Here is a 12,393-nt window from a genome sequence, read left to right on the forward strand (position 1 = left end):
CAATAATTCATGCCCTTCATTCCTGCTTCATTCTTACAAAAAAATCTTATTTAAGTTTGTCGCATAAATATATTTTGTGTATTAAAATTTAAGCAACTATGAAAGGAAAATGCTTGTACAATAACCCATATACATGTCATTCAGCTGAAACAATTTCCATACTGAAACTTCTAGAAAAGACATCAATTCATTTCGTGCATGCAGATAATGTATAACACCAGATAAAAATTCTATTTAAAATATATTGAGCAGCCTAAAACAGCATCATACTTTCATAATATTATTTAACCCATTATTTAGTTGGCATACAAAGTGTTATTTGGCAAATGTTATGGAATTTCGAATCAGTCAACAACGCTAGGAAGAGTTGTATGGGCGGATAAATAAAATTTCTATAAATAAAACTCGCTTTTTAACTGTATTGCTACGGTAAAAGCGGTAAATTGTTGATTTGCAAAAACATTGATTTTCATGTTGCAGTTTTTTTTTTCTCTCTCTCTTCTCCTTTTAGTATTTATTTGTTTTTAAAGCAACCCCTACGATTATATAGAAATCAAGAAATTCTCGGCACAGGCATTCCTATTAAACCTTATGCCCATTTTTATCTCTCTAATCGAAATGATGCTGAATGACATCTATAAAAATATATGCTTAAAACATAAATAAACGAAAAGCTAACAAGCCGAAGTTTTTGCATTTTAATGAATTTGAAGGATTTCGTAATTGAGTGTAAAACAGGCTTAGCAGAACTGCTTGGGTTTTCCCCCGTTTAAAGAAGAATTACCTGTTGGTTTCTATGGCAATAAATTGTAATTTTCTTTGCCATCGTAGTGTTGGAAAACAATGCTTACCGAAGAGGTTCCGTTTCTGCTACCTGTTGAGCGTGTTTAAAAAAACCATTAATGCGCATGCAGGCACAAAGTGTAATCAGAAGATCCATACCTTCTGTGGTCATGCTAGTAAAGATGATAAAATTAATAACTTGCGCACTATTTGTTTCTAAACTATAAACTGCTCAAATAGTAGCGTTACCCAGATGTTTTTATACTTTGCCTAAATAGCATTTGTCATTCTATAAAATACCTAAGTGTTATTTAAATTCCTAAAGAAAATATATAATATTCTCGAATTTCATACTTTGCCTAAAAACTCCAAGCATTCTATAAACTGCCTAGGAATTCTATAGAACGTCGGGGTTTCATACATTACCGGTAATATGTATATAAATATATCTACAAAGATAAGTGCAATAGTTATTTTATGTACATAAAAACTCAATAAAGTTATCGATTTCTGTTGTTTAGTGAATTATCAATTTATTATCTAATGTCTCATGGCAACTTTGGGAAAGCGCTGACTCTGATCTTTTGAAAATTAATAGATATGATGCTTGATCACTCTGAATGTTCGGATAAAGCTTACAAATCCTAAACCTGGTAATCTTTACACTACTTGTTTTGCAGCTGGTTACCCTGAGAAATTTGGAGTAAAATACACCTGCGTTTTAAGATAAAAATAATTACAATAATGATGATAACGCAGGTTAAAATCGATGTTTACTAGCCAGAAGGTTCTATCAGAAAGTGGCTGTTAAGAGGTATGTACCCATATTCGCTTTCTTCTTCCAAGAAATTTCGCATTTTAATAAATTTGAAGGAAATATTAAAACATCCGTTGAAATGTACCTAAAATAAATATGCTGCATTTAGATAAATGTCATATTTACATGTAGAAAAATTACCATATCCTTTTGTATAATACGGAGATTCAAATAACTTTAGCTACTCGGTGTCAATATAAACACTAATTTTTAACTAATCGTCAATAATGAAAAGATTCAATGATATGCAAAATGACTTAATTTTTAATGACTTACAAAACCCTAAAATTTTTTCGAAATTTTCATAAATTATATTAAGAATAAATAAACGTGAAATACTGAGAACTGATATAGATTGTTTTCTGATAAATATTAATGACTAATTTTGAAATACAAAAAAAAATCTGTATTTGTAAAGTACAATACTGTTTTAAATAAGTCAGCATTTTTATTTCCAAATGTGCATAACGAAACAGAAAAACAACCATATTTTTTATAATCTATAGTCAAGTTCATGGTGCTTCAAAACCTGATTTTTACTAAAGAAATTCAAAATATAATTTTCTAGAAACTTCTTTTCATAATAATTTTTTCTCTTTCCGGAATAAATGTATCATAGTTGAAAATTGTTATTATTATCTACAAAACAAATATAAGACTCAAATTTTTTTATAATAAATATTAAATTATAAGAAAGAATTTTGCTTTCAAATTAAGTTATCACGTGCATTCAGCTTTTATGAAACGACCATACAGTACAATTTTTTTTAAATATAAATACTAAATTTTGGCCATTTCTTTTTTAATTTCAAATTCAGTAACTGCATATATAATCAGAATTTCAAAAAAAATGCACAATTCGCATTTAATACTATATGGCACAAAATAATAAAAATGAGTACCATATTATAAGAAAATTTTATTTCAAATTAAAAAAACCACAGAATCCTTTTATAAAAAATTCATTAGCGAAGGTTTGACCACAGTTTCTGGGACATCTGTATGATTTACATACTATTTTAGAAAAAAAATGGTAAAGAAAATTCTATTATGCTTTTCCTCTATTGGTCAAATAACACAGACTGCACTTGGAATTTTCCAAACGATGCAAACTAATTATCAATCGAAAATATCTAATAATTGAAAAATTATTTTCTGCTATCTTCCTGTGTTTTTTTTTTTACCATTAAGTAGTTCTTTAAAAACCCACGAATAGTACAAACAATTGAAAACATTAGTTATTATTATTATTTCTTTTCAAAGACTATCTTATGGTACAATTTAAAAACCAATTTTTTAATTTTAAACTACATTTCTTAATATATATATAAATTAAAGAAAAAAATAAAATAGCGATTTGTTAATTATTCATTAAAGAAAAAGTAAAGTGAAAGCGATCATGAAAGATCGTCCTCTGAAATGCAATTCCAAGTTTTGCACTTTGTGTAAAATAAAAATAATTCAATAATAATTTATAATAATTTAATTTAGTAATTATAGATAAATAATAATTTATTAATTATAAAGGATAATATTGCTAAATAATAATACTGTAAACATTACAAAAACACTAATAATATTAAAAACTATTGACATCTACAAAGATTTTAGAACCATCTTCGATTGGGAAAAACTACAAAATTCTTCCAATAAATAATTACCATGGAGGGCTAAATACATAATTTATTAATACGTATATTATATCTCACGAAGTCAACTATTTCGTGATTCGTGAGTCTTTTTTAAGATATATTCAGCAAAATTTAGAGAAAGAAACCTTAATTTTGAGAAGGAGGAAAACAATGCACTCATAAAATATATGAATCAAAGCCCTAGATTCCAGAATAATTTTAAAAGAATACTTTTTTTATACTTCATAAACAGTATATTCAGTCCTTAAGTTAGCAGAATGTATTTTTGCATCTAATACTAGATATATTATTTACTGTTCCTGAATGTCAGGTAAACAATGCGTATTGCATCAATAAATTAGATTAAGCACTCGTTCTAATACAAAATTATTATTTTCGAGTAAAAATTCAAACCTTCAAACGCAAGTTATTTTGAATGCCCTACTTTCAACATAAGAATCAAATTTTGTTTCAGATGGAATTAATTTCTCTTGAGACCGTTTGGTTAGAAATATTATTTTCTGTTTCAGAAAAAGGAAAAATACACAAAAAATTCGGATGTTACGCAAATTTTCAAAAAAAAAAATCTCTGAATTTCTTTTAATAGTTTTTCAGATGTTTTCACAGACAGTCTTTCGAGAATTCGAAATTTCAATAATTCAAAATAATAATTAAAAAAATGTTTGTTTTGTTTCTCATGATATTCATTCATCTTTTTCATGCTGATTAATATTTTAATAATTTCAGTTAATGAAATTATTGACTTTTTGTAAAGTAAACAATAATTTCGCAATATATAAACGAAATATTTTATTTCCAAAAATATCTCGAAAAAACTTCAAAACTAGCGTTAAAAAAACTATAAGACAAATATGACATTCTTTTCTCAATAATTCAACGAGGGAAAGTCCTTAATTATTACCAACAAAATTTATTAACTCAATAAAAAAATTTTAATTTACTGTTTAAATACTTCAAAATTAGTTATAAAAATTCAAAGCCTTTATATCTTCATAAAATGCTTTATTAAAAAAAGTTTTTTAAATTAAATATACTAATGAATTTATTTGTAAAATATTTACAGTTTTAATAAGAACTCTTTCAATGAATAAAAAACATCATGAAATTTCAGATCAAGATGAAGAGCGTGCTTTGTGTTCTCCTCGTTCTAACCGTTTTCATTGCGGTGTCTGAAGCTGGTTTGTGCTCGTGGGTCTGCAGAAAAGTATGCAATACTAAGGATTACTGCGAAACTCTTTGCACGTTCTTGTGCACTGATCCTCTTGAAATGTAAGTTCCATCTTTATCTAAACTGCTACACTTAAAATTGGTTCACTAGTTTGTTTTCAAAAAAGTTAATCTTGTGTTATAATAAGCATCAAGATCATAATTTCTCATTACAACAGAATTTTTACTTTCTCGTACACGAAATATACAAAGAGAAAGCATTGGAATCATCAAAAAAAATCGTAGTCTCCCCATTTCATATCTCTTTAAGTCCAAAAACACATTTTTGGAATTATGTCTGTTAGTCTGTGAATACAATAAATCAAAAGCGTTTTCAGCTAGATGGTATTTACATCAAATTTGCAGATTTCTATCACATTTTGAGCGAAATCAATTCTGAAAAAGTCTGTCTGTCTGGCTATTTGAATATAAATTAAACCTTTAAATGGACATTTTTTCCTAGTCATATTTTGTTAAAATATTTTCAGGCTTGAAATTAGAATAAGAAAAGGGATTCATTTACCTTATTAGATAAATTTAATTTTATTAATTAATTAATTTGGTTAATTAATAATTAAGCAACAAATCAAGATACATTATTTTGTCTGAGATAAAGAACTGAAGCATCTAAGTTTCTGACTTAACTAAAAATTTTGTCAGAACTTATGCCAACCTACATAATTTCATACAAAGATTGATAAATTTGGTGGGAAGCATACTTCCAACGGCCCAAGAAAGGGTTAACATGATGCCTACAAAACGAAGAAGACTGGATGGATGAAATTCGATACCCAGATTTAGCGTAGAATTGTATCAAATTTGGAATTAATTCCGTCATGCTCTTGAACGTCTGTTGGTCTGTACTTTCTCAAATATGTAAATGCCATGACTTGAAATCGCAGTGACTTAACTATATGAAATTTAATATGTAATTTTGTGACTGCAATTGAAATTATTTGCCAAATTTTGGTTTCAAAATGAATATTCGGTTTTCTAGCTTTTGTGTATCACCCTCATACCACAGATTAATCGCCAAATATTACACCCTATTAATCTCTTTCGTAACTATTGTTCGACAATGGCAAGCGGTTGATAACACATATTTATTTCAGAGTAAGGAGAACATTTCGGCGAAACAATTTCGGCTATTTTTCTATGTGTTAACTTATTTACACAGTCATGGTTATTAGTTTCTGAAGATGTCGTTTAATTCAGTGAAGATTATTTGCTTGTATTTGTAACTTACGCTAATTTCGAAGGAAATTAAACTCATCATTTAATGTGATACATACCCATATCGTTGAAAAATGCTACTTTTTCCGAAAATCGCATTTCATTTCATTACAGTATCATCACATCTCACCATTCAAACAGAGAGATGAATAATAAATAAAGTAAATAGAATAATTGATCTGCAATTTCTGTAGAAAGCATTGAAGAAATTTTATTCCTTAAGTTCATTGATCATCTAGTGGAGAAATGTAAATATAAAAAAGAAAATACAAAAAGACTTTCGCTGTGTCTACAAATATTGCCGCGCAATTTAGAGTATAGTTTTATTATAATTTAAAAAGAAAAAGTCCTAAAGGACTTCAGCTCTGTTTCACATTACGTTTGGATGGAAGTGCTATGAAGTCAAACATTCTACTCCACTGGAGTAATGTCTGAAATTAGTATAAATCTTGTTTAATATTCGAGAATAAGGCTATTGGATAAATTTTCTTTCGGGTTTTTTTTCCCGCAAGCCATGTATGTTCAAACTAATTTGTTCAACAAAATTACAAAGCAAATATTTTTTTATTTAGATAAGAAAAATAGCCCACGCGAATTAAAGCCCAATTACTTATTCGCCAGCATCTCCTTTCACTTTTAATTTTTTTTAAAAAAAAAGATGAATTTAATTTATTTTCATTGGAAAAATAAGTTTTCTATCCTTCAATTCCGTTTAAGCACGATTTGTAAGCAAAGATTGTTTTAAAAATATCAGATTGTTTTTCTTCACTACAATAAAGAAATCATTCCCTATCAAATACTTTAGCCTTTGAAACTCTAAAAGCCGTAATTTACTGTTTTATGCATGATTTTATATCTTGGGCGAAAAAGAAACATCTGACCTATGGACTGTCTGAGTCAAAGATCATCAACGGAAGACAATTTCATTGTGATATAATTTTGACATCTGCCATCTAAAAATCGCATCTGATGGAAGATGAGATGAAAAATGGCATATAGTTTTTATTTTATTTCATGGGATTTGTGTGAACATTTTCACCTGCATTGTCTATTCATCAGGATTTTTGTTAACTGTCATATGCATCCTGGAAAAGACATTTTAAGCTTTTCAACCAACTAAGACAGATAGAATGAGATTTGTTTTGTTTCTTCAGACTCCAATATTTAAGTTAGTTCGAAACAAAATTAATGTCTCTGAATCTTAAGCGGAAATATATTATCAGTGTTTTTAAAGGTTTTGGCAAAATTATAATGAAATGATTTCAAAACAATAGGTATTCATTTATATTTTAAAAGAAGAGAAATTTTATACAAATCTTTTAAACGGCAACCAATTTTTAAAGCACATTACACAGAAAAAGAAATTTTATACATCTTACTCACAGAAGAACAACTAATACACTACCACATAGTAAACAAAATACTGCATTCATTGTATTATATGAAGAAGAATATTTTAGAACATTTATTAAAATGTGAAGAAACTTAATTAAAGTGGAAAATTAAATGCAGCAAAAAAAAATCCTTTGCATTTTTTGTTCAACTTTTTCCATACACTACCCATTCTAGTACTCTATATTTAACCATGATGTAACTCAGTATCTTTAAATATATCGAAAATTCAAAAGATGACTGCTATTTTAACTTCGTTTAAATGTATTTAATGCAAATATTTTTTCTTTATTTCAGAAAAAACTACAGCTTCCCAGCTTTAGAGGATTGAAGAAAGTGCGTATTCATTTTTCTTGCTCGATATATATATATTTTTTTTTACTTACTTTTCAATTTTCCATCTTTTAAACACAAAACTGGTGAACAAACCTAAATGCATATGGAATTTTTATCATATCCTATGGTGTGTGTGTGTGTCATTAAGTATGTCTAACAATATGTATGTCTAAATATAAATTAAATAATTAAATTTTAATTTTTTGCAGGTAAAAAATTTTCTACAATCTGACTTTCAACATGAAAATTCTACCCCACACATATCGAGATTGACAATGAAAAGTGTTCAAATTATTCCAGCTAAAAAGCATTTTAATCAATAAAAGTTTATTCTTCTCTTTTTTTCGTTATTATTTCTGTTATACTTCTGAAAACATGTATTAAATTTTGTCTATACTCCAACTGATGTAATTCTTTGTTAATTCAATATACCAAACATCTTCAAAGTAAACACGCTACATTTAACTTTAAATGATTTATTTTTTTAGATACTAAAAGCAAAAACAAATAAATAATGGAACAGCATTTACTTAGGAACAGCTAGTTATATCAAAGTAATGACAAATCACTTCGGTCTTGTTAAATTAATTTACACGCACGAATTTGCATAGTAGCATCATAAAAAGCTACCTACAAGCACGGTAATTTTTCGAACTGGATAGCATTTTAGACAAAAACAGATGTTTCTTAACCTTGAAGTACGATTTAACATTTTTTTGACAGCAGTAACAAGTTGACTGGAAGCTATGTTCTATCAAAATGGACAAAGGGTTAAGTTTTGTATGAAACACGTTTCTTTTGTACTTTTGACATTGACAAACAATAACATTAATTATTTTTCTAAATTTCTACTTTACTCTGCCTAAGCTATATTCAAAGAATCGTGGATTGTGGATTGAGATAGCAATTTGCCACGTTGTTATAGTATTTTTAAGGAATGGTAAGCATTCAAGACCTTCTGGGAAGGTTATTTATTCACAATGAAATCATCTATTATTTCATTCATAATTTCAATGCCATAGAATGCTTTAACAAACAAATATTTTTTATGTAGCGTATCTCTTAAATTTTACTCTCAAGTGCAAAATTTGTTTACTCTTGTAAAACATTAATTTTTTTTAATTCACAGAAAATTCTTTTTCACTAGGCTACAAAACATTGTTATTAATAAGTTACATAAATTTCGATCTTATCTGATCTTATTTAATCTTTTATTCTTCAAATTATTCTCAACAAAGGATAAATAATTCAAATATTCAGAGTTTCAACATTTACAAATTTTTTTCAACAATTAAATGCAATCGTTAACGCTTAAATAGTTTTTCATACGTTTCTACTCATAGATATGAAGAGTTTGTATATTCTTTTATTTAAAAATATTCACTCTTTTAAAAAAAGGTAATACTAATTCGAACACAACATAATATTAGATAACTAAAAATCATAGAAAAATTGCCTGCCCAAAGTAGAATAAAATGATCAGTAGTAGCTTGTATAACTTTCTATTTCACATCAACTCCATGATCTTCGAAAAATATATAGAATTAAAAAAAAAACCAGGAATTCAAAACATTGATTTAAAAAGTTGAAGGCCGACACATAACCTTCCGTTAGAATAAATGTATCCGTTATGATGATTAATCATTTCTTTACTGTTAATTACACAGAAAACAGAATATTTTAATAAATAAGTAAAGAGTTGTTTTCAAAACTTTAATTAAAACACCACTCATAAAATATTTAATTTTATAACTTATTTACTTTGAAAATATGTATTTTAATATTTCAGAAAAGGCTTCTCAATTTCAGTACTGCATCATTCATCATCACCTCTTCATTGTGATGATGACGTTTTCATTAGATGGTAAATTTTGCAATGAGAAAAAAAAAAGATTATGAAAAGGAAAAAGAAAGAACTACGAAGAATGCAATTTACTAAAAGCTTCGTCATTCTATTCCATTCCATTCAATATACAAAATTCAAAATAAATCGTGTCTTTTCTATTCTTTTAGTGCAATTTTGCTTGCGATTATTGATTATAAGCTATTGTCCCCGTTTTCGAAAGTTAAAAATCTATTGATTATTCCCAATGGATGTATCAAGAAATATAAAGTATATGAATAAAATTGGATAGAAACAGTACAATGGAAAGTGTTTTTAGATTTGTGCTCATAGGTTTTTACTGAAAAATATCACCACATTGACATTAAATTTTCCATTTTATTCAATAAAAGGATCAATCGACGCATCTTTCCGTTGTTGAACTACTTGACTATTGTTCTTATTCATAAAAATAAATCTTTTGAAACTTGAGTCGAAGAAGCCCGCTTATGAATTTTTTATTTCATCTTAAGAAATAGAACTGGAGCAAAATTTTCTACTATGTATTTTATATTTATTCAATTATTAGGAATATGAACAAGATTAATATAATTAATTTATTTTATTTGCCTATCAAAATTAGGCAAAATACGTATATAAACTATTTTCATGGGATTAAAGAAGAAATGAACTGAAATAAAAAAGAAACTGAAAACCAAGCAAATTTTTTTACCTGCAATCTAAATAATATAACAATTTTTTATTGTTTTAAAACAGTGTATTTCAAACTTAGTTTTAGAAATTCATAATATATAAGAACAAAACTTATGGCTATTTTTTCCATAATAGCGCCATAATTTTTGTACAGTCCTGGCTCACATTCAAAATCTTTTATTTGAACGAAATTTAAATAGAATCAATAACATAAAAAAAACTCGGATTATGAAACATGCATGAAAAAATAAACGAAATTCATAAAGTAGTAAAGAGATTTCAAATAATATAGTAATGTTTCACGACGATGACATTAAAATTATACTTGAGCATTCAGCTATAGCAAAAGAATGAAAGTTCAAAACAAAAGAACTTTTATATTTTCTATTTCAATAATCGCGTAACTTTGAATAAATATTCTAAATCTCCCATGAGAGTATTTTGCTGAATATGCTGAGTATTGAAACCATATTTAGTGTCCCCAATTGCAAATTCACTTTGAATACCTATTACATAAACAATTCGTAACATACATCAAGGTTTCATCTCTCAAGTCAATAAAAACAAATTTGCAATCTTGTCAGCAATCGAAACTTTCACATTTGAAATTAATTAATTTTTATTTTTTATTTTTCACATTAAAGCGATACTTTTCACAAATAAAGGTTCACAGTCACAATTACAGCAAGTCGATTAATGATAATTCCTCACTTGAAAATAAAATGTTAACTGTCTAAACTAATTTGTTATGTTGTAAATTAATTGGACCTCTCATTTTTGTCTGTGATATATACTTAAACTTATAAAATAAATAGATTATAGTCTAAAAGGTACAGATAAAAGGTACTCTCTGTAGTTACTCAAATAAAATTAGCTAATTGTCTCCAAGGCAGGAAACAATGTTATTAATGAAAAAATGTATATATAAATTAAAAATATATAAGGAATTAATGATAGACATCATCGAAGTTTCTTAGTTTTAACAAATATGAATATAAAATCTTTTCAAAATCTTACTGAAAATTTCAAAATCTTATTGAAAGTGTTATATAATTATAATTATTTAAGACAATTTCTTTTATTTTTATGCTTTAAAATGCCACTTTTTAACAACAGAACAATCAAACGTTATAATTATAGTTATAAACGTTATCGGGAATAGAAAATCTATTTTACTAGAATACCACATGAACGTGATCTGGGCGTCCCGGGTTCCAGTCCCGGTTTGGGCATGGTTGTTCTTCCTGTTCTATCTGTGAGTTTTGTGAATGTGCCCTCCTGTAAAAAGGGGTTGTGCAAGCGAATGAGTGATGCGTGAGTAGTCAAGTCGTACTCTTGGCCCAAGTTGGCTCTACGATAAAAGCAAGAGAGGCTTAAAGCGGCTGTCTTTGAACAGCGGGCTTGTCCGTAGCAAGTGCCATAAGAATCAACAACCACATGAACTATTCACATATTAGCCATATAGGGCAATTTCTCAGTATGTGGATCAATATATCAGTATGACTACTCTGCTTTGAGTATATTCTGAAAGGTAATGTTTGCTTAAATTTACAACAAGGAGGCATTATGCCACATATCCAAGTAATATTTTAGAATGAAGAGTGGTAATTCCATCAAGATAAGGCACGTCCATATTATTCTGACAGTTATGTATATAAGAACATATTTTTCTGAAATTCTTTAAACAGGTTAATAGAAAATAGAAGTAGCATATAATTCAATTCTTTGAACGCGTTCTGGATATATATTATTATCACCACGTAAGAACTTACATAAATGAAATTTTGATGAGCGAACGGTTAGAACATAGCGTTGGCACTTAATTTTCCACGCTTACACTCACTATATTTCATCCCAAAGAATCTATTTATAATAAACCATCAAAGATAATATATATGGCTAAAGTCCAGTTACTAGCAAAGATTTAATAGCATCCTTTGCAAAAGAATGTCCTCAAATGACATACTAAATACTGTTTGCAGTTCACTCTGTCCACTTTTAGCAGAACTCCACTTTTAACAGAATTCTCTGTTCAATAACTTGGAGCATAAAATACTTCCGACAACGAAAAAATTGCAAATTTCTATAAATAAATGAGAATTGTGAAACATTTCTTAAAATAATGATTAGTTTCAAATAAAATAAAATAATGATAGTTTTCAAAATGTGTATACAGTTTTGAAAAACTCTAAAAAATCAGTTATACCACTATTTTTAAAGTTCTTATGTTTTGAATGTATAATATATCAATCATAGCTTATTTTAAATTTAAACTGAAATGCTCTTAATATGACTAATTTAATCAAAATACCTATAAAATACCCTTCTATTAGTATTCTAGAAACTAGAATTTTTTATCTTATTTATTTTTTGCTTTTTAATTTTTAAATTTTAATTTATTGTTAGACAGTCCTGGAATCTTGGAATCTGTATTTTCT

General features: G+C 27.4%; 1 long non-coding RNA gene across 1 annotated transcript; it reads left to right on the forward strand.

Annotated features, from left to right (window-relative positions):
* The first annotated feature begins 1,445 nt into the window (after nt 1-1,445).
* Nucleotides 1,446-7,757, forward strand: LOC129958104 (uncharacterized). The gene is made up of 4 exons (XR_008783146.1): nt 1,446-1,597; nt 4,364-4,521; nt 7,381-7,419; nt 7,629-7,757. It is a non-coding gene; the product is annotated as an uncharacterized LOC129958104 (long non-coding RNA).
* Nucleotides 7,758-12,393: the final 4,636 nt, after the last annotated feature.

Source organism: Argiope bruennichi, chromosome X1 (genome assembly GCF_947563725.1).
Source record: "Argiope bruennichi chromosome X1, qqArgBrue1.1, whole genome shotgun sequence".
NCBI classification, from domain to species: Eukaryota; Metazoa; Arthropoda; class Arachnida; order Araneae; family Araneidae; genus Argiope; species Argiope bruennichi.